Source organism: Lissotriton helveticus, chromosome 7 (assembly GCF_964261635.1).
Source record: "Lissotriton helveticus chromosome 7, aLisHel1.1, whole genome shotgun sequence".
NCBI classification, from domain to species: domain Eukaryota; kingdom Metazoa; phylum Chordata; class Amphibia; order Caudata; family Salamandridae; genus Lissotriton; species Lissotriton helveticus.
The window spans coordinates 1028981412-1029003056 of record NC_136068.1 but is presented as its reverse complement, the minus strand read 5'-3'; the positions used below and the strand labels follow the sequence as shown (position 1 = coordinate 1029003056).

The window sequence follows — 21645 nt, the reverse complement described above, 5'->3', positions numbered from 1 at the left end:
TGCAAGCTGACTGACAAGATGGTAACAGTTAAGTAATGGACATTTATTTTTGTGTCTGTTCATGTGTATTATGTTTTGTCTTCTGATTAAAAGGTATAATTGATGTCTGTTTGTTATGAGAAATGTCTCTCTTTTGTGTGTTGTGTATTTTTTTTTGCTTTTGCCCACAGACCATTCATGGATTGTTCTGGGTAATTTTAAGGCTGACAAGACACGTGAGTTTGATTGGTTAAAAAGGGATGTGTTTATGCGTAGCCTTGGGGAAGAAATGTTCATGTGTTTTTTTTAATGTTTGTGTATTTGGTCCTATCATGAATTGTTCCTGCGGGTCCTGTGTGTCAGAAGAGACATAGTGGGTTGTATTTGACAGCCAAATGTCCAATAAATGGTGATTTGCTGTCAAAAGGAGGGTGAGGATTTTAAACCTGACAAATTAAGCAAGCCCAAATATTGCGTTTTGGGCTGCAGGTTCACAGTGCATAAAGTAAAGGACTTGAAGTGTGTGCGTCGCCGCTCATTTACATATGCTATTGTCTTGTCTATGTTTTTTGTGCTTGATATACAGCAAGTATATCTGATGGCTTGACATGTCCGTTTTGTGCGTTTTTTTGCATGTTTTTTGTTTTATGTTGTTGTTTTTGATACTATTACAAGTTTACCTGTGTTGTGAAGGGATATACATGACGATGTGTATCCTGCAAACAGTTGGGTAGATTTGCTTTGACAGTAAATTTCACAGAAAGACAGACAACACTTCATCAGTGTATGTCAAATTTGGCTTTAATGGTATTTGAAGTAAAATAAAAAAGAGATATACAGAATCAAAGTGTGTCACATGCTGTTAGTCACGTACTGCCCCTCCCCTTAAGGAACAGGCAGCCCTACATTTATGTATCCTGATTGGAAGTAAGGATAAAATTATAGATTTGTGACTCTTGTACATGGTGACCTAATTTCTATATCACATTAGTCAGTTTTGTTCTGCTTCCTAAGTAGTGTATGGCTTTGTACCATAAAGGAAACAAGGTTTCATTTTCCCCTGAAAAAAGGAACTGGAACATTAGCTGAGATTACCGTATATGGTTTAGCGGCCAGCGGTAGAGCTAACATCTCTGAACTATTTTTGATTTTTGTTCACTCAAGTAATTTATTGTTCTTCCTATAGATGTTTCTTTTTCTCCCCTGACCGATGTCACATCGTGCCTAGCGTTTGGGGATTTTAACTGTGACCTAGTCCCATTTCTCTTTTCCATATTCCTTTCACTAGTCAGCCTTTATTATTGTAGGTGTATTGTTCAGGTTCACACTTCCAGATTGCAGTAATGTACTAGGAACCCCCTATATTATGTATAATTCCCTTTTGTATGACCAGACTGTTTTTAAGAATTTTCTTTAGGCCTACCTCGATGTTTTCCAGTCTGACCGTCATGGTAATGATGGACTGGTTAACTGACTCAATGCTATTATAAGACAAGTTTTCACATTTTGATCATTAGCCTGTGTATTGCATAGTGCACTTGATGCACAGTTATTAAAAGGGAGGTATCTACATGTCCCTGATAATCTGTATCATGTGATTTCTCTTTTGAGATGTTCTAGATAAGGAATTTAGGAACACCTAGACTTAATCATTGAGAGAAAAAATGTGTTTACCCCATTAGACTATGTGTGAGGACATCCATTTAGATAAAATTCTCATATAGTTATCTACCCTTAGATGGTAGAGGATATGCTCTCACATAGAAACCCAATTGAAGAAATTGGAGGCACTGTTTTGCTTATTGCCTTTGTCTTTGTATTCTATGAGAATGACAGTGTGTTCTAGACCAGAATTGTCTCATGGCGTATGGCCACTCCCTCGCAGATTGCAGGCCACCTGCTTGCAATCCTCTTGTTAAAAACAAACTGTTTTTGTACTAAATTGAAGGAAAATAACAAATGTGTCCCATTTCCTACGTCACTAGGTTCTGCGAGATTCAGTCATAATAACCTGCGGACCTTTGATGAAAAGCTAATTCCCATCAGTGACAGTCTCAGCACCCAGAAAAGCAGCAAGGCTGGACAGTGATCACCAGAGCGCCATCCATGGTATCTCCACAGAATCGTACTTGCTCCATCAGATGGCATTGGACATCACAGAACCAGAATTTCAGCGCAAAAGAGCGAAAGAGAAGGATTAATGTTGTTTTGAGGCTTCAGCCTTCCACCTGTCATGTGCTGGCAACCTCTGACAGTGTGCAGTCCCTTGAGCCCCTTGGCCTGAGTTTTAGCCACACACCCCCCCCCCCCCTTTTCCTTTGCTCCAACGGAAGTGCAGTGCACCGGAGGATCCAAGATTGCAAAGAGCACTACATTATGGTGCTCATGAAAGAGCAGCCTGAGCGTTCTCTGACACTGAGTAATGAGTGTTGGAGCCTGAGAAGGTAGACCCGGATCTGCATAAAATGATCTGTGCCCTTGATCAATGGAGAGCACACTATATGTAGTGCCTGCCGCAGAGAAGAGATATTGGTGTACCGCATTGAGACATTGAGACTGTCGAATGAGCTGTGAGTGTTTGCCAGGAGGGCAATCCGACGGATACTGAGAAGGACCATTTTCATGAAAGGCCTGAATGAAGAGGCCCATGCGGAAGAAAACAACAGATGAGGATTTGATGAACAATAGAAGCCTGCCGGAGAGGCTTGGACGGACTCTGGGTATTTCCCGTGCGATTGCATAAAATGGGTGTTAGAAGACTGATTTTTGCTGTTTTGCTGGCATTGTTTTAAAGTAGTATTCTGTTTAGTAAAAGCAGAATAAAGTCCATTCCCTGTGGAAGAGTATCCCTTTTCACCTCAGAGCATTGTTGAGGATCACCACTGTTTCACCTGAACATATAACAAGTTACTGAAATGCATAGGAGCCCTAAAAAAATTTTACTAGATAATTTTAGGATTTGCTTTCTGCTTAGAGTTGTGAAAAATGATAATTTTGTTTGTAATAGTGGTCATTACTTTCTCCTGTTGTCCATATGTTCTTAATAACATGTTTTCTAGTATTTTTAAGCATGACGTTGTCTTTTGTGGGTTGGATTGTTTTTGCTACCCAATTGACATCTGTACCCACCTCCCAACCTATGTCTCTTCCTACTACTACTTCTTCGCATTCTTTCCATATTTTACCTGAACATGAACTGGTTAGGAGGTCAGAGTTTACTAATAATTCCTTTTTTACAGCTTCAGCATCAACACCAGTTAGTAATGAACACCACTAATTGTTGGGTGTGTGGGCTTATGCCACATACTACAGATAGAGGTATTCCCTATTTGGTTCTGTCATTTAGTTACAATGGGTCTGTATGGGCATATCAGACGATGTTTATTTATGCCAACGAAGTCTATCCCTTGCGTTCCATGAAAGATAACTCGAGTAATAATGCCTTAGTGAAGGGAATAACGGATAATATTGACATCGATGCAGATACAGACTGAGTGATTGCCTATGTACGGGCAAAAGGAGGGTCTGAGGTTCTGTGAATTCTGAACCCGTGGGTTCCATTTTGTGTATGGCAGCCATTTTGTGGTTGCCCTCACATAGGCCAATGATTGTGGCTGAACTAGTCTTTTAAGGACATGTACACCTTAGCTCGAGTTCGTGCTGACTCCTGTTTGACCTGAGTGAACTGACCCTGTTGCCTGAAGCTGACCTTGTTAAACCAGTTCCTGCCCTTTAGCTGATCAAGATTAAGGATCAGAGCACAGGACATCAAAAAGTTTTACTGCACACAAACATGCCTTATCCTACTTCTATCTGTTTCTGTTCCTTCTTTTATGGTCTGTTTATCATATGGGTTGTGGTCCTTTTATTATGGGTTTGTCCGGCTTGCCTAAGAAGGAATGTTAGGTATTTTGCATGCTTGCAAAAGCTAGGACTGCCCCTTACTTGTATGCTGAAGTTTGTAACCCTAAGCATATAAAAGGCCTCTGTTTTCTGTACTCTTCAGACTACCTCATTCAGTTGCTACGGCTTCTGTGTGACGTGGCCTCACTTATTAAATTTAATAAAGATGTCTTTTCATATTTTCAGCTTCTGTGGCAAGTACTTTTTTATTAGTAAGTATTCCCTGAGAATGAAGATTTCATTTCTTCATTTCTTAAAAAAAAACTAAAATAAAATGATAATCAAAGCAATTTACATAGCAGAGTTCCAGAAATGAGTGAAGTGGGTCTTAGTTAAAGGTCGGAGACTCGGAGGAGAGAAATATATCCGTTGCACACAGCAAAAACAAACATGTATGTGCATTCTTTGGGAAATAAAATCTCATTCTTTTCCTACCTACTCGAGTTCTATTTCTAAACCTTCTCGTTTTAGGTCTGTGTGGAGATTCCGTTGGGGTGTTCACACCGTCCGATGCTGAAAGCATCCCGTTCTAACAAGAGTCAGACACTCCTCACCCCAGGAGAGGGACATGTTTATTATGCATCTCACTCGTAGGCACTTTAGAGTTACAGGGAACGCTAGTAGGACTAAACATGTATGTGGCGAGCCTCAGTTAAAGGAGAGCTATTCACCATTAGCTTACATTGGGAAATAATAATAACATACCACGATCTGCCAAAATGTGCTAAAAAGATCAACTAAAGCATGCAGAGCCACTGCAGCAACTCACATTAGGGATGTCGATACAACCAGAAGCCACCAATCATTCCCACATCTTCCATTCACCAATCAGCGGCCGAGCTGTGGTAGAGGGACACAGGAGAGCCAGGACATCCGTGCTCCACAGGGAGTAGTGTCCTCAGGCCCTGTCTTGGTGGGAGCGGTGTCTTCATAGCTTTAGGGCCTCCTCCAGAGTTTACAGACACATTCGAGTGTGGTCAGTTTCTTTAAATACTTTTCATCCAACCAGGAATGCAAGTTGTCATTGTAGGAGCCCCGCAGAGATTGGGGAAGGACTGAAGACTTCCTCTCCTAATGGAGGGGTTTAGTCCCCAGACCTGTTGAAGGGGTAAACGGATAACACCGGGCTCTTTGGTATTAATGTCATTGACATCGTGGCCTGATTCCGTCCCGCCTCCCCATTTGTTGTCCTTCATTGTAAATTAGGATCAAGATGGCGGAATGCAAGGTAACCGGTCTAAAGATGTCCATTGATTCTGGTTTGCCTCGACTAATATCGTCTATAACCAAGTGAATAAAATACTTTTATCTGTTTCACTAGACACCGTTAGGGCTATTTCAGGTGTATTCCACCCTGATGTAATGTGCAAATGAACACAGGTGGCATTAATACACTTGCTGAAAACTTCGAGATGATTCCCTCCTGAGCCTTACAGGTGCTCTAGAGACTGATGCTAATCATAGGCGCTGCTCACACCATTAGTGGAAAACAACTCTAGGAAATAGCAAGGCGCCAAAGAGCGCTCTGCGAAATCAATAAAAGACATCAAAATAACAGAGGAAAACAAGAAACAACTCCAGGGTTACAAAGACTTCAAAGTTGGAAAACAAGACAGTCAGGTCACACAATATTTGAACTCCAAGAAAATGTCCATATTGTGTAGATTGAATAAAATAATTACAATGTACTTATTAAGTCTAACAAATTGCAGTAAACTAGCCATCACAATGCAAAAAAAAAAGGCCAAGGTAATCTTAGTCTGACTGAGCATAAAACCAGAAGAAAGTAAGAAGAAATGGGTTTCCATTTTATGAAATTAATAAACCATTGTTTTCACTGGGGGCAGAAGACTGGTTCTTAGTAATATACAATTTTTAATCACAACCCCACCCTAGAATGACTATGCGTAACAATGTATTTTAAAACTAGCTTGAAATGCAAAAAAAAAACTACCTGTATCAAATTGTGCAATTATTATAGAAATGAATGATTAGCAGAACCAATTATTATTGAAACATAAAAGGAATACAAAAACAAAACACCTATGAATACATACTACCAGGTTCAAACAAATGGTTACTTAGACTAAAGTACTGACATTTCAGGCACACGTGAACAAGGTCTCAGCAATTGAAGACAGGAATACACTACTAATGCAGTACAACCAAGCATGGCTAGGGCTTTGTTTCATTGATAGGGGCACAGTCAGAGGGACCACTGTCATTGTCTGAATCACTTGACTCTAGAAAAAAACACAAACCTTACAAAGAATCTACCACAAACGATTCAAAAAGAACAACTTAATGGCATCGCACATTCACATTCCAGCAATCAACCTGCCCTGCCCTCCCAAATCCAGAGAGGTTCCTTCTGACGGAAGCTTTACTCTTTATCTCCGCCTAGAAACCAGATCCCATTTGGAAACTGATTAGTTCTTAATGAAACACATCTTACTAGCACGACAACAGCTAGCTGACGATCATGGACTATAACAAGCATCATCAGCTTTTAAAGATGGGTTTCATGGTTCGTGTCCAGAAATTGAAATTGTTAAAGATAAGATAACTATCTTAAGCATGGTTTGATAAATTATAGTACTCAGAAAGCATGGGTCATCCTATATGACTTAAAGTGGCATTTCATCCAATCAAACACCATCTATAGGAGACTGAACATAAAACCGGCTGACAAAGGCAATTCCAGAGCGCTAAAACCATTACTAATTATATAAAATAATGTTTAAGAGTACTAGCAAACACTATACTTTAGAAACAAACTTCTCTGCTGCCCTTATACAAGATACCCAATATCACATGCTAGAGTTGACTAAGAAGACCCTTGTATTAGGCTGTGTTTTCTCTCCCAAACTCCTGGCGTTTTTACAATTCCAAAAGACCACCAGTTATCCCACATTTCTGGTAGGTCATTATTATGCATCTTTAACCCTATTCTGGATCACTTTCATTTATATCAATTTCCTATTTTTACATTTTGAAAATCGACTCTTCAATAAAGACACTACTTTAATGACCACTACTTCAGACATACTGTTTTAACTGAACCATAAGGTACTTGCTAGAAACTTCTATTACATGCTTTCGGAGTGACACGTCTGGTCTCACATGCGTGTCAGGCCATTCAGGGTACCTGCAGATTTAAGGTTCAATTGTGGCACATTGATCATTAAAAGATGTCATATCCTTCACAAATGTTTACTACCAGAAAAAGAAACGAACTGGGAAGCACCCCATAGGAATTACCAGATGGCGAAGTAAATTTAAGCATACCGCCCATTACTTTTTTATTTTCCCCAGTACAACATCCTAAGTACAATGGATAGGCCCAGACATGGGTCCCATGCTCACTGTGCCATAGGAGCCTAGCTACACCCTACTGAGGAGGCCCAAGTAAGCCAGTCTGGGGTTAGTTGGTTTTTTGTTCAGAGGGAACCTAGCCTGGCAGTTCGGGCTGGACTATTCCTATTGTGTTGTGGGGGAAGATGGACTGGGATGCTGCCCTGAGTTCTTACAAGTGGCTGAGATTAATTCAAGCATTCCACTCATCGCTTTTCTGTTTTTCTCAGTACTACACCTTAAATGTGCCGGTATGCCTAGGTATGGGCACAACGCTAACTATGCCGTAGGACTCAAGCCACAACGTAATGACAAGCTGAAACCAGCCTTGGATCGCTTGTGTTCCAGTTCAGAGGGGACATAGCCTGACACTTCGGGCTGGAATGTCCTACTGCTGCTGGACATAGGCTGATTTGGATATTGCAGGATGGGGAGGACACATTAGGTGCAAAAGCCAAGCAGGAACTTTGATGCAAGTGCGACAATAAGACTGCCCGTATCTTAAGAATATGGACAACAAGAGATACCATTGAAGATTTGTGAGTAAATGTGCTTACTCTGATATCTTTGAGTATCTTTAGAAAACTGGAGAGCCTATGCCCTATATCTAATAAAGGGACATGGTCCAACAAAGTCCTGACAAAAGCCAATAGACCCCAAAGGGCAAAAAGGCTGAAACATGTAGACCGCTGTCGTAAGGTGTGAAGGATCAGTTATTCATCCCCATACATCGCCTTTCTTTTTAACCTTTCCCCTACCCCAACACACATTAAAGTTTTTATATTGGCGTAGGAGCAAATTTTAATCTCCATTTAACAGATCCCACTTAATTCTATATCCAGATACTTTCCCTCCTGGTGAAGGTGTTACCTACTCGGGCCATCCTCATGTCCAGGTAGGGGACCAGGTGATAAAGCTAACCACTAGGACACACAAGTGGAGATGATATACACCACAAGCTAGAACTAGTGGGTGAGGGTCTCCTAAAATAAAAATGCAACGAAGGGACGAAGTCTTCACACTTAAATGAGCCAACATGAACATGGCATGTTTTTCAGGCCAGTTGGGTCAACATCCCAACCATGCAGTACTAAGATCAAGTTGCGGATAACATAGACTAATGACATATTTATGATCTGGATATCGACTAATGCGGATCCCTCCAATCCATAAGTGTGGCACAAAGAAAGGAATCTACATTTGACTTTCTCTGTAATAAACCAATCAGTGCATTCACTGCCCGAACCTACAACTCATACAAGAAATGCATCACGTTTGTTTTGTTTTCCAAGTCTACATGTTAGGACTGTCTTCTGTTAAAAAAACATTCAACATTACAAACATCCCATGGATAACCTTGTTTTTTGTGAAGTTCCCAATGATATAGAGGACTTTCTATAAAAAAACATAATTTCTGGGAAATCACAATTACTGTGTTGATAATTGCTCTGATGCACACGTGCAAGTTGGTCTATTAAAAAAGCATGCAACATATGCAAGCTAATGTCATAACTGTGAATCTCTGGTTAAACTTAAAATAAAGTGAACTGACCAGAGACTGTTGTTGTGACCACTATTGGGGTCAAAAGTAATAAGATAAAAAAATGGACAACACAAAATAGAGTTGCTGGAGATTGCCCTTTCTGCAGGGTCACCCCCAAATGTTTTGCAATCCATCTCCTCACCTTTTTACTGAATTTGTTTTTGTTGATTTTAGGACTCTTGGGCAGGTGAACAACCTTTACAACGAAACTTTTACAACGCACTACCATTACAACGCGGTCATTACAATGCAAACCATTACAATGCATTGCGCTGGGGGGCGCTCTAGGATAGGGAATAAGTTTAATTTTCTATCCAACACCTTCCCTAGTGTCCACGGGGACTGGAGTTGGAATAGAAAATTAAACTTATCACTATCCAGCACCTCTAAGCGCTATGCGTTGTAAAGGTTTGCGATGTAAAAACCGCGTTGTAAAGGCAGGCATTGTAATATCCTGCTTTGTAACGTCATACATCCCTCTGGGCACTATACCACTGCTAACTAGTGCTAAAGTGCATGTGCTCTCTCCTTAAACATGGTTTGATTGACTTATCCACAACTAGCATATTTAATGTACTTATAATTCCCTAGTAAAGTGCACTACATATGGCCAGAGCCTATTAATGAATGGGCCTGCAGCACTGATTGGGCCACCCACTTAAGTAGCCCTTTAAAAAATGTCCCAAGGCTGCTACTGCAGAGCCTTTGTTGACAGTTTACACTGCCATGTTGACCTGGCGAGTTAAACCACTTTCCAGGCCCAACCCTTCCTTTTTAATACATATAGGTCACCCCTTGGGTAGGCCCCAGAAAGCCCAAGGGCAGGGTGCAGTGTATTTAAAAAGTAGGACATGCACTTTTATGTTTTAAATGTCCTGGTAGTAAAAACCTCTCAAATTAATGTATCTCTACTGCAAGGCCTATCTCTCTCGTAGGGTAGCATTGGGATTACCGTATTACATTTTATAGGTGTAATTTCCAATTGGGAAGAGATCGGACCCCCAAGTTTGGTGTCTCTGGTTTTAACAATTTAAAATCACAACTTATGGTTAAGTTGAATTTTAAATTGCAATTCTGAAAATAAAATTTATAGAAAGTTGGCATTTTCTTACTTTAACCATTTGGTGCTTCTGTCTATGCATTCGCTCTAGAACGCTACACACAAAGGGAGCTTAGGTGTGACTGATGGACCAACCACATCCTGATGGGCCATCCTGGGCAGGAGCTGACACTTATACCTGAATAGGCTGCGTCCTGTCTCCACATAAAGTGCAGCATACCCCCCTGTAGTGAGTAAGAGGACAGGACAGGAAAGGCAGGGACTCTTGCACTTCAAATGCCTCTTTTTGAAGTCTCCCCCACTTTAAGGCATAACTGGGTTTAAGTATTGGACCTCAGACACTACCACTTCAGTACACTTCTGGGCCTATGGATATACTGCCAGGCAGAAGGACTGTTGTGCTGCAGAAAGGACTGTCACTCTGCTGGACTCCTGCTCTGCTGTGTTGTGCTGACCTGCTGACTGCTGCCCTCTTGCCTAGGAGTGAGAAGGACTGGACTTGCATCTCTCCAGGCTGTTTTCTGCACCCTCTGTAACATAAAATGCATTTAGGATGTATTATGATGTAACTGTTCATGTTCCTACGATCATAAAATGCACATGGGGTTGTTTCTACTACTCCTACCATAGAATGCACATGGTGTTAATTCTGCTCCACCTGTCATAGAATGCACATGATATTGTTTGTGCTTTTCCTATCATAGAATGCACATGGGATTTTTTCTGCTTTATCTGTCATAGATGCATATAGGATTATTTCTGCTTTTCCTGCTGTCATATAATGCACATGGGATTGTTTCTGCTCCTCTTGCCATAGAATGCACATGGGTTTGTGTCTGCTCCTCCTGTCATAAAAGGTCCATGGTGACTGTTTCTACACCTCCTATCATAAAATACACAGTGACATTGTTTATGCTCCTCCCATCATAGAATGCACATGCGATTGTTTCTGCTCCTCTCTTCAATGAATGCACATGGCGATTGTTTCTGCTCCTCCCATCAATGAATGCACATGGCGATTGTTTCTGCTCCTCCCATCAATGAATGCACATGGATTTGTTTCTGCCCCTTCCATCATAGAATGCACAGGGTGATTGTTTCTGCTCTTCCCATCATAGAATGCACAGGGCAATTGTTTCTGCTCCTCCCATCATAGAATGCACATAGGATTGCTTCTGCTCCTCCTATCATGGAAAGCACAGGGTAATTGTTTCTGCACCTCCCATTATAGAATGCGCAGGGTGATTGTCTCTGCTCCTCTCACCATAGATGCATAGGGTTCTTGTTTCTGCCCCTTCCATCATAGAGTGCACAGGGTGATTGTTTCTGCCCCTTCCATCATTGAATGCACATGTTCCTGTTTCTGCTCCTTCCATCATATAATGCACAGGGTGATTGTTTCTGCCCCTTCCATCATTGAATGCACATGGTCCTGTTTCTGCCCCTTCCATCATAGAATGCACAGGGCAATTGTTTCTGCTCCTCCCATCATAGAAAGCACAGGGCAATGTTTTCTGCTCCTCCCATCATCGAAGGCGCAGGGCAATTGTTTCTACTTCTCCCATCATTGAATGCAGAGTGCAAATGTTTCTGCTCCTCCCATCATTGAATGCACATGGTCTTGTTTCTGCCTCTTCCATCATAGAAATCAGAGGGCAAATGTTTCTGCTCCTCCCATCATTGATTGCACATGGGATTGTTTCTGCTCCTCTTGCCATAGAATGCACATGGGTTTGTGTCTGCTCCTCCTGTCATAAAAGGTGCATGGTGACTGTTTCTGCTCCGCCTATCATAGAATACACAGTGACATTGTTTCTGCTCCATTCATCATTGCATGCACATGGCGATTGTTTATGCTCCTCCCATCATGGAAAGCACAGGGCAATGGTTTCTGCTCCTTCCATCATATATTGCACAGGAAAAAAATTTCTGCTCCTCCCATCATTGAATGCACATAGGAGTGTTTCTGCTCCTCCCATCATTGAATGCACATAGGAGTGTTTCTGCTCCTTCCCAGCATGGGGTTGTATCTGCTCTTCTCATCATAGAATGCACATGTGATTGTTTCTGCTCCTCCCATCAATGAATGCACATGGGGTTGTTTTTGCTCCGCCTATCATAGAATGCACATGGGATTGCTTCTGCTTTCCTGTCATAGATCCATATAGGATTGTTTCTGCTACTCCTGTCATAAAATGTAAATGGTATTGTTTCTGCTCCTCCCATCATAGAATGCACATAGGATTGCTTCTGCTCCTCCTATCATGGAAAGCACAGGGTAATTGTTTCTGCACCTCCCATTATAGAATGCACAGGGCAGTTTCTGCACCTCCCATCATAGAATGCGCAGGGTGATTGTCTCTGCTCCTCTCACCATAGATGCATAGGGTTCTTGTTTCTGCTCCTCTCACCATAGAATGCATAGGGTTCTTGTTTCTGCTCCTCTCACCATAGAATGCATAGGGTTCTTGTTTCTGCTCCTCTCACCATAGAATGCATAGGGTTCTTGTTTCTGCTCCTCTCACCATAGAATGCATAGGGTTCTTGTTTCTGCTCCTCTCACCATAGAATGCATAGGGTTCTTGTTTCTGCTCCTCTCATCATAGAATGCGCAGGGTGACTGCCTCTGTTCCTCTCACCATAGAATGCATAGGGTTCTTGTTTCTGCTCCTCTCATCATAGAATGCATAGGGTTCTTGTTTCTGCTCCTCTCATCATAGAATGCGCAGGGTGACTGCCTCTGTTCCTCTCACCATAGAATGCATAGGGTTCTTGTTTCTGCTCCTCTCATCATAGAATGCATAGGGTTCTTGTTTCTGCTCCTCTCACCATAGAATGCATAGGGTTCTTGTTTCTGCTCCTCTCATCATAGAATGCGCAGGGTGACTGCCTCTGTTCCTCTTACCATAGAATGCACAGGGCGATTGTTTCTACTCCGCCTATCACAGAATGCACATGGGATTGTGATTTTGCTCCTGCTACCATACATACACATGGGATTGTTTCTACTCGTCCTATCATAGAATGCACAGGGTGATTGTTTCCAGGGCAGGACTGGGAACCGAAACCGGGCAAACAAAGACAGACTTTTTCATTTTACCGGACATAATATCTTCTAATTTCTTCGCAGCGGAAAACAATAACCTATTTTACTGGTACAATTTTTCAATCTCACTTTATAATGATGACAAATTTGAAGCTGTCTGCGTATCTTTATTCGAGAAATGATGGTACAATCCTCTAACATCTATAGCCACCAGTCCTCCACAGTTTTCATGACACTAAAAGAGCCAATTATGAATGAGTCTTACTTAATATTCATCATAATACTATGAGAGTAATGAGTCTTAATACTTTTACATCTCGCGATACTCCTAACTCTGTAAAAACAAACAGTGAACATATATCCACTTCACTAAGAGGTGACATTACATCTTTTAATCTCAAAACCCAACCCAAAGTTATCTTCTGTCTACCTGTATTAAATATATTGAAATGGTAGCCAAGGGTGTACCAGAAAAACAATAAACCGCTTTCAACCACAGCCAACCAACATGCACCTAAATCAATACCCATCTTAGCATCATAATGAAAAGAAAGATGATGTTATTGCCATCACACAGCTAAAAGTCAATAATTCATCCAAACTACACTCAACCAACAAACTTTCTCAAGAGGATACCCTACACGATCATATGATAGTCTTCTTAGTGCAGCTACCAAAAAACGGACACATTCTAAGTTAGCCATTCTGGATTTTGCTACCTTTGAACCAGAGTGCATTCTAGAAAAGGATCCTATTAACATAAGATCACTCCATCTCCAACCTTCAACACTGCCATTCTGAAGATCCTGCTAAAAACAAAAATGAAGCCAAAGTACACCGGGGTAAAGAACACAAATACATATGTCTGAAGAATTGAATTCACTTTTCAGTGCATCCACACCTCTAAACCCAGAACTCGAAAATGCTTCTGCCACAGTGAAACATTATCATTCTTAGATCCTGGCAGTTAGTGCCACTCTTGCACCTAATTACAGAAGAAGGGTCAAAGATAGAGCTAACAAGGGTTGGTTTTGTGTGGTCTTGATGCTGAGTCAAAAGCATGTGATTCCTTGAGGTTCAGGTAGTGAGTGAAGATCTTTGGCAAATAAGCTGTCAGTCTGATTCTATGGGATGTGTATCTCCTGGTATTCCAGGGAAACACTATGGATTGATTTTATTTCCACCAATTAATGATCTGAAAGACAATTCTCCATGTTCTCCCTCAAAACAACAGATTCTATCTGTCACACAATGACAATATCCTCTGGCTTGGCTTACAGCAATGCAGTCTAATTTGGGATGCTTCTGATCAGATATAGTGTTTAAAGAAGATTCATATTGCTCCTACCCAACTTTTCTTGGAGAGTGCACCAATGAACACCTATCTTGACCAACGTATCCACCCTTTACTAGTAACTTCATCTCAGGGAAAACTAGTGGCATTATGTGAGCACCAGGATATGTGAGCACCAGGATATGTGAGCACCAGGATATGTGAGCACCAGGATGCCCAAAGCTTTCACAAAACCTGTCAGTGAAAAAGCATGGCTTCTTCAAACCTTGTACCTGTGGAAGAATGTTTTCTATATTTTCACCAGAGCCTGAAACTCTTTTCTTTCTTTGTGTCCGGAACGGAGGACTATTTGTCCTTAAGAAGAACGTAAAATCATGACTTTTTCTTTAAGTAGGCCTTTACTGACAAAATGCCACTTTGATGTAATATGCAGCCCTGCTACGTAAACTAGCCGAGGCAATCCCTCTGGATATGGTAACAGAACACCATTGTATGTCTCCAATGATGCTTCTGAGCTTCTTTAGAGGCCTCTGGTGACAGCTTTCCAGCATGTGTTTGATGGGGCTAAGAGCTTAGCACTGAGTATCTGGTGATGGTGCCAATGCTTCACTGAAAGTCTGTGCGTGTTTTAGAAAGCGTGCACCTCCTCAAGTTATTCTTGCTGTAGCTTTGCCCTTCAGTTCCTAAATCTGAGCACTAAAAAGCAAGACTCCATAAACAAACTGAACAAATTCTTTCAAGACATCCAGGGTTTTCTCAATACAACTTCTACAATGATTGCTCTCCCAAACTCTGTGCTCCAAGAAGAACTTGTGAAAGTGCAGTGGATTGCCATGGGCATTTGTCTGTCACCTCAGATTCACCAACACTCTCAACTACCCTCTGTAAATGAATGAGCCCCACTGGTCCAGCCAACATACACATTTACATATGCACAGAGTTCCCTCAACTTGTCAGTGCTCGTTGATTAGATCTGTACAGCCACCCCCATACAACAGCTGGACTCTAGGACAAACTCTCAAATGCCCTGAAAATGTTAAACTGTTCCTGTCTAAGGCTGTATGTGTCCTACTGCACAGGTGGCTAAGGCCCGCAGCACCCACACGTTAGGGACCCTTATGAACTGCAGCATCTCCTGGTCTATCACCTGGGACTCAGGCTCTTGCTCATCTTCAACAAGGGTCTCTTGATATTGCAAGTGTGGTCTGTACCACTGGTCTTTAATACCTTAGGATGAGATCACGCACTTATAACACCAAGCCAACCAACAAAGGTATGTCTTCAGGGACACCATACTTCTTAGCATGGCTTATACAAAGATTAATGGTTCAAACCCATCAATTAAGACCACAATAATGGACTAAATAAAGGAAGTTAAGATTGCCCTATACTTTCCTTATTTTCTCCCAGCCATTCACACCTAAGCACAGATGTGCGCTTCAAAGCTACACAAGACATAGAAGCACACTATGCAATTGACAATCCAGAACAATATATGATTTTCAAGCCAAAGTTTCTTTTCAAAACCTACAAAACTCCCAAGACCCAGCTATTGTTATCCGAGCCACACGATCCAAACACGTTGGCAGCTGTTGAAATTGTCACTCTTTGACACCCATGTCAGATCTTCCTAGGAAGTGCCTTGTGTCCCTTCCTGTGCACTGGAATTGTTCAGAACTGTCCACAGTGACAGGCAGCAATGAGTGAGATTGGACTGTACAACTCAGAACCAGGTCCAGTGTGCTGACCAACTTAGCCCATATATTAATAACTTGAATAAGCCAATGCATGAGAATCTAGAGACCCGGTGTTTATAGCCCAGTCAGCCAGACGCCTAAGACTGGCACAGCCCATTTGGCTTTGAACTTAGTCTTTTAAAGACTTTGCCATCTTTTGATTCATACCTGGGCACGAAATCCTTCTATCCCATTCACTACTTCATATTGCCAGGCTCTGTATTCACAACCTGGCCCATTGCCATACTCTACTACTCCGAGACTCGTAGCGCTCTGAGGCCACCACTGGGTGGTTAGGAGTGATGTATAAAAAAAACTCTAGAAATAAATAAATAGTCTTCCCCTCTAAAGCAGAAGAAACAGAAATATATCACAAATCCAACTGTCCCTTGAAATAGGTAGTCACTTTCTCTAAGGCAGGGGTCTCGAGTTTCCAAGGTCCATGCAACAGTAGATCTTTCTGTTGTTAAACCATCAGGGGGCACTATGCTTGACTCTTTCCTGGCCCGTGCTGTTGGAGTAATTTCCAAAGAAATTGACCTTGTGGTGAGACGTCTATCTTTAGACATTGGAGAGGGTCCTAACTGTTCTTAACCAGGTGAGCCAGGGTACCATCCCCGCGTGGGGATCAAAGACCCTCTTGTAACATGTTGCCCATCACCTGATGTGCCTGAACTGCAAGCTCACTCACCATCAACTGGCTTACTTAACAACTCAGCAACACAACGCAAGTGACTGAGGTCATTCTACCAAAAGAAAGCTCAAAACCAAACAAGCAGGGACTTCTAGAGCCCAATGAAATACATTTAGGAACACTTTGTCTACCTCCCGGCAGTCAGGCCTGTCCTAATCTGCAAATGGAACCCCAAAAGAAGCCTTAAATATTGACTGCGACTGTATTTTAGAGAAAAATAAATCTATTGTTGTTGCTTGTGGACAGGCTTCAAAGTCTGAAAGAAGATATTCTGAAACTAACTAAACTCCATACAAATCCAATGGCTCATTCTGAATCTACCAAGTCAGCTTTGTATAGTTTGGGAAGACCTTTGGCTACGAGTTCTGCTCTCAATTCGGGTATACATCCATCCCATGGGGATGAGGTTGTCACTGTGGATCAGCCCTCCTCCTCACAAGCTGATGGAGTTTTGCCTTCTCGTAATGGAGGTAGGGGTCTGCTGGGTGGTAAAAGCTCCAAATGTCTTGCCAGTCTAGGGTACTGAATGTCAGGTTCAGTCCATTCTGAATCAATCATGTTTAAATCCCCCACTCTGAATGTTGCCCCTATGTAGCCATCATGATATGTGTACCATACTTGAACTCCTCAGGGAAGAACCCACCTCTCAGCACAAAAACAAAGTATTTCACTGGCTGACTGAAAATTCTGACTTTACTATCAATGAATACAATGATATTTTGTTTGTGAGTAGGGTTGGGTGGGTCGGTTATTCGACTAAACAATTGAGAAGGGATTGTATTGTAATTAATTGTAAAAACCCAGGTCTGGGTCACCGCTCAATTCAATGTGGTGCCAGGATGCATTTGCCGGGCACTGAAACTGAGATTGTTCATTTAGGCTTTTTCTAAACATTTGCAAACAAGGATGGAGGCATGGCACAGGAATCCATCACCCAGGGCAGATGGGTTAGCCAGACATATTGTTCCTATTAATAAGAGATTTCTTCCCTTGTCAGATTTGGCCCCCAATGATGATGCCCAGAGGCTCAAGCTGTCTCCACAGAGGTAGTTGCACACAAGTGGTCAGTTTTCCCACTAGGTGACCGGGCCAGGGAACAAGGTACACTGGTAAGGATGGTCAGTTGGACTGTTCAGTGGGGCATTGTTCAGGTTTGCCTCCAGCGTTGATAGGAAACCATTCCTGCCCCTGTTGGAAGTATATGAATCGAAGTGTCTTCCCCTTCTGACTTTTGGGGTAGCCACATGGGGATACCGTGACTGTAGAACACTACGGCAAGAGGAGAACCGTTTCAGTAGAATGCTGTTAGGACTGGGCTCAGGAACTCCTAATTTCGTCATGCATGAAGAACTGAACCTGGCATCTGTGGAAGACACATTTAGATTTGCTGCTCGGCTTATATGGGTGACGGTTTGGTGCAATCGGCACACTGGGGCAGATTTATGAAGGCCTTGCGCCGCCGGTGCGTCACTTTTTCCCATGTTAAAAATGACGCACCGGCGGCGCAAGGCCTTCATAAATCTGCCCCACTGTTTTTAATTGTGATGTGATCTTGAAGTTTTTTAAATGAGAGCACGGTGACAAGACCCCATGGCTTGACTACGTAAGGCGGAACTTATTCATTGTCAGACCTGAGCCGTACATCTCCCCCCCAAGCGCTGAGTAAGCATGCACATGCCAGGGTGTTGTTTGCACAAGTGCCGCAGAATCTAGAGAGAGGGAGGCCCAGGTAAAATCAACACTGAGAGACTACTTGGTTATTAAAACCAGTGATGGCCCTGAGCCTTAACTTTCACTTGTGAGGAATCCATGGAAAAGGTCCCTATTAACTAAATTTCGAATAGGCTCAATCAGAACCCACCTGTTTCGCAGCTGGCTACCATGACCCAAATCTCATATGTTTCTGCCCATGTGATCATGTATTTTTGTGCATCTCTTTTTTAACATAAATATTTATTGTTAAATATATGTTTTATTCTTTTGTGATTATTTTTAATAATCGAATAAAAATGTACAACCAATCAATCAATCAGTAGAAATCTGGAATGTTTAATAATGAAAAACAATAAACTATAAACAACTGTAAATACATTATATTTAGGGCTCCCTGTTTTCCGTTTTTACAGATTTTTACAGATAAATACTGACAGAAAACCATTTATTTTCCCGTATATATTTATTTTAAAATGTAGATAAAAACGGAAATTGGGTTGTTTTTGAGTTATTCTGAATGCTGTCAATCATGATTGCCAGGCCAAAAGCTGTGCGATTGACAGGCGAGGGATTAAAAAAATAAAGGAACTTTAGTAAAGAGCCTTAAACAGCTGTAGATTTGAACAACCTTGACAGTAAAATATGCAAGTTTTCCTATATGTGGGTATTTTATCATCTGAGTGTGTGTATATCATTGAAACCTGTCAGGCGTTCATTCACGAGTGTACCTTAACTGGGTAAATACTTAGAGAAATAAATATGGATGATAACAGGTAAAATTATCAAAAAATAAATATGGATAAATACAGACGGAAATGACAAAAATATAAATACCCTAAAACCAGGAGCCCTAATTATATTGAATAAGTCATTTTAGAGAATTGGAGTTCATGTGTCAAAAGATTGAGTAGTTGGGAACGAAGGGTGAGTTCTTAACACTGGACATAATTGTTACGAAAAAGGACCGGGCATGCCACCCTCAGCAGAACCTAAACAAGCTGTGAAGGCTGAGTCAAGTACAAGGCCCCATCTCTGACCTGTGTCCTGGCTTCGCACTACAGGAAAATAACCACTGCACCAATGTTTACTCCCCCACAATTTCGACAATTTAGCACGCACAAAACCAATCCCATAAGTGCTGGAAGGCTGTCTCCATCTGCAGAGTTAATAAAGTCGTGCATCACAACCGAGCTTAGCTTCCTGACCTCATAAAGGGGCGGGAGGAGCTTGAAACATAACACAAATCAGCAGAAAATACCAAGACGTACGAAAAGGCAACTAGGGCTCGTTGTTCCGTACCGAAGGCAAGAAAAGCAACGATACTTTAAGCGACATAAATGAGCGCGATAATGAAGACAACACAGAATAGCGCAAGCCTCCTCCTTCACCCTTGTGCAATGGGCGCACCGGGCCCCGGTGCTCAAAGTACACATGTTCATACTCGGGCATGAAGCGCACCTTTCCGTGCACAGGTGAGCGTGTGCTATGTGGAGCTCCTCGTCTGGCGACGCTGTAATATTGTGTGTATGCTTTCTATGAAGGTGAGTATCTAAGGGAGTGCCGGCATACCCTCCTACACGTCACAGTCCGCGTCACCCTCCGCAGGCCCCGCCCACCGACGGGCGTCACGCTCAGGCCCAGTGTGCAGGGAATGCCTGAAGGTGTCTTCCACCTGTCAGCTTTTCAAGCTGATGTTGGGGGGCAATGAAGGGGTGCGCAGCAGCTCTATGGTGCTCAGCTGTAGAAGGGATTGAGGGGGCTGCGGCTCCCGGCTCCTGGGGGGGGGGGCTAGTAATGACGAGGGGGAGGGGATGGTGGGGGGGGGGGTCTTATCAAAATGGCTGGATGCGAAATGCAGCAGAGTGGCCTCAGTGCAGCAACCTTGGGAAGCACCTCAACAGCAGCCGCGGCAATCAGACGACCCCCACAGACAAAATTTTTAATATCTAACAAATGAAAGAACGTGACCCCCTCAGTCCGTTCAAAGTATGCATCAGGTTTAAGGGCTGTGCCTTTACAACTCAAATGTGTACCGACGTTAAAAGAAGTATCCGGCCCGTATGGCCACCGCCATCACACAAACAACATGGCACCACTGTAACATTTCATAAAGTAAGCATTCGCTATGCGTGTTTCCCCTATTGACCCCCAGCCTCTTCTTTTACAATTCTCACCCGGATGGCATGTAATGTTCACTTTTATAAAATGCCCCCCCCCTTCTGTTACGTCTGGAGGGCTCTTCCATTTTAGCTCCCAGGCATCCCGGGTGAAGGACCTCTGCGTGGTAGTCAGAGGGGAGAAAGGGGGCACGGAGGCATGTAGGGACCCGGCGATATGTTGCCCCTACTATACCCTACCCTGGGCATCACCCTCTGGCCATGCTGTAATCCGGAGCCCGCGAGACTCTCTCACATAAGAGCAGAAATGAATGAATGAATGAATGAATGAATGAATAGCGCTGCAGCCCCCAGCTTCGGGTCCGAGACCTCTGTCCTTGGTACCTGTGATCGGCCCGGCCAGTCGAGATCGACGGTGCTCCACCCACCTCACACACCCTCTTTACCCGGCCGCCGGTGCCCCCGCTGGGCCCGGACCCACAACTCTCACTCCCCCCCCCCCCCCCCCCCCCAGTCTAATCTCCCCTCTAAGAGGTCGATGCTAGTGGTACCAGGCCGGTCCGCCGGGTTCACGCCGCCTCCTCCAGTGACGTGCTGGGCTCGCCGCACCCCCGGTGCGGTACCGGTGTCCACACGAGCTCCGCACACCCCACACAGGGCCCCCCTCGTGCCCCCCTAGGTGTGCCCCGTTTAGCCCGGTTCGGTGTCCTCCTCTCCCGCTCCCCATACACCCCGCGGTCCACCCCCGGCCCGGCGGCAGCAGCGTCCGGCCCGGGTCCCCTGCCCTCCATACCTGTTTCCGACCCGGTTCGGTTCGTCCCGATGAAGCAGACCTCACTCCCTCAGCCTCGAGCTCCGGGTCTGACTCTATTTAAATGAACAGCATCCTCTGCAGACACGCCACATGGGCTGACAGCTCCCTCCTCAGGGCCGACCAATGGGAGGGCGGCAGGGAGGAGGAGGGGGAGAGGGCCTGGAGACAGGAGGAGGAAGGGAGAAAGAGGTAAAGAAAAAGGGAGGGAGCAAGAGGAGAGGAAATTGGCAAACTAGAAAAAGACTAAAGAAAGGGGTACAGGGAGGAGCGGTGGAAGGTCCAGGGAAGATAAGGAAAGAGTTGAAGGAGAGGTTATGACGGAGTGAGTGGAAGTATAGGAGAGGAGAGTGAAGAGAGATGAAAGATAGGTTAAAGTCAGAGGGAGTGTAGGC

The 21645-nt window shown here is 43.2% G+C and overlaps 1 protein-coding gene across 1 annotated transcript in view; it reads right to left on the bottom strand.

Annotated features, from left to right (window-relative positions):
• The window catches only part of FASN (fatty acid synthase), a 160728-nt gene extending 139347 nt beyond the window's left edge, over nucleotides 1–21381 (bottom strand). The window contains exon 1 of the mRNA XM_078653765.1: nucleotides 21233–21381. The gene's annotated coding sequence lies outside the window, so the exon portion shown is untranslated. The remainder of the gene's footprint in view (nucleotides 1–21232) is intronic.
• Between the last annotated feature and the right edge of the window lie 264 nt (nucleotides 21382–21645).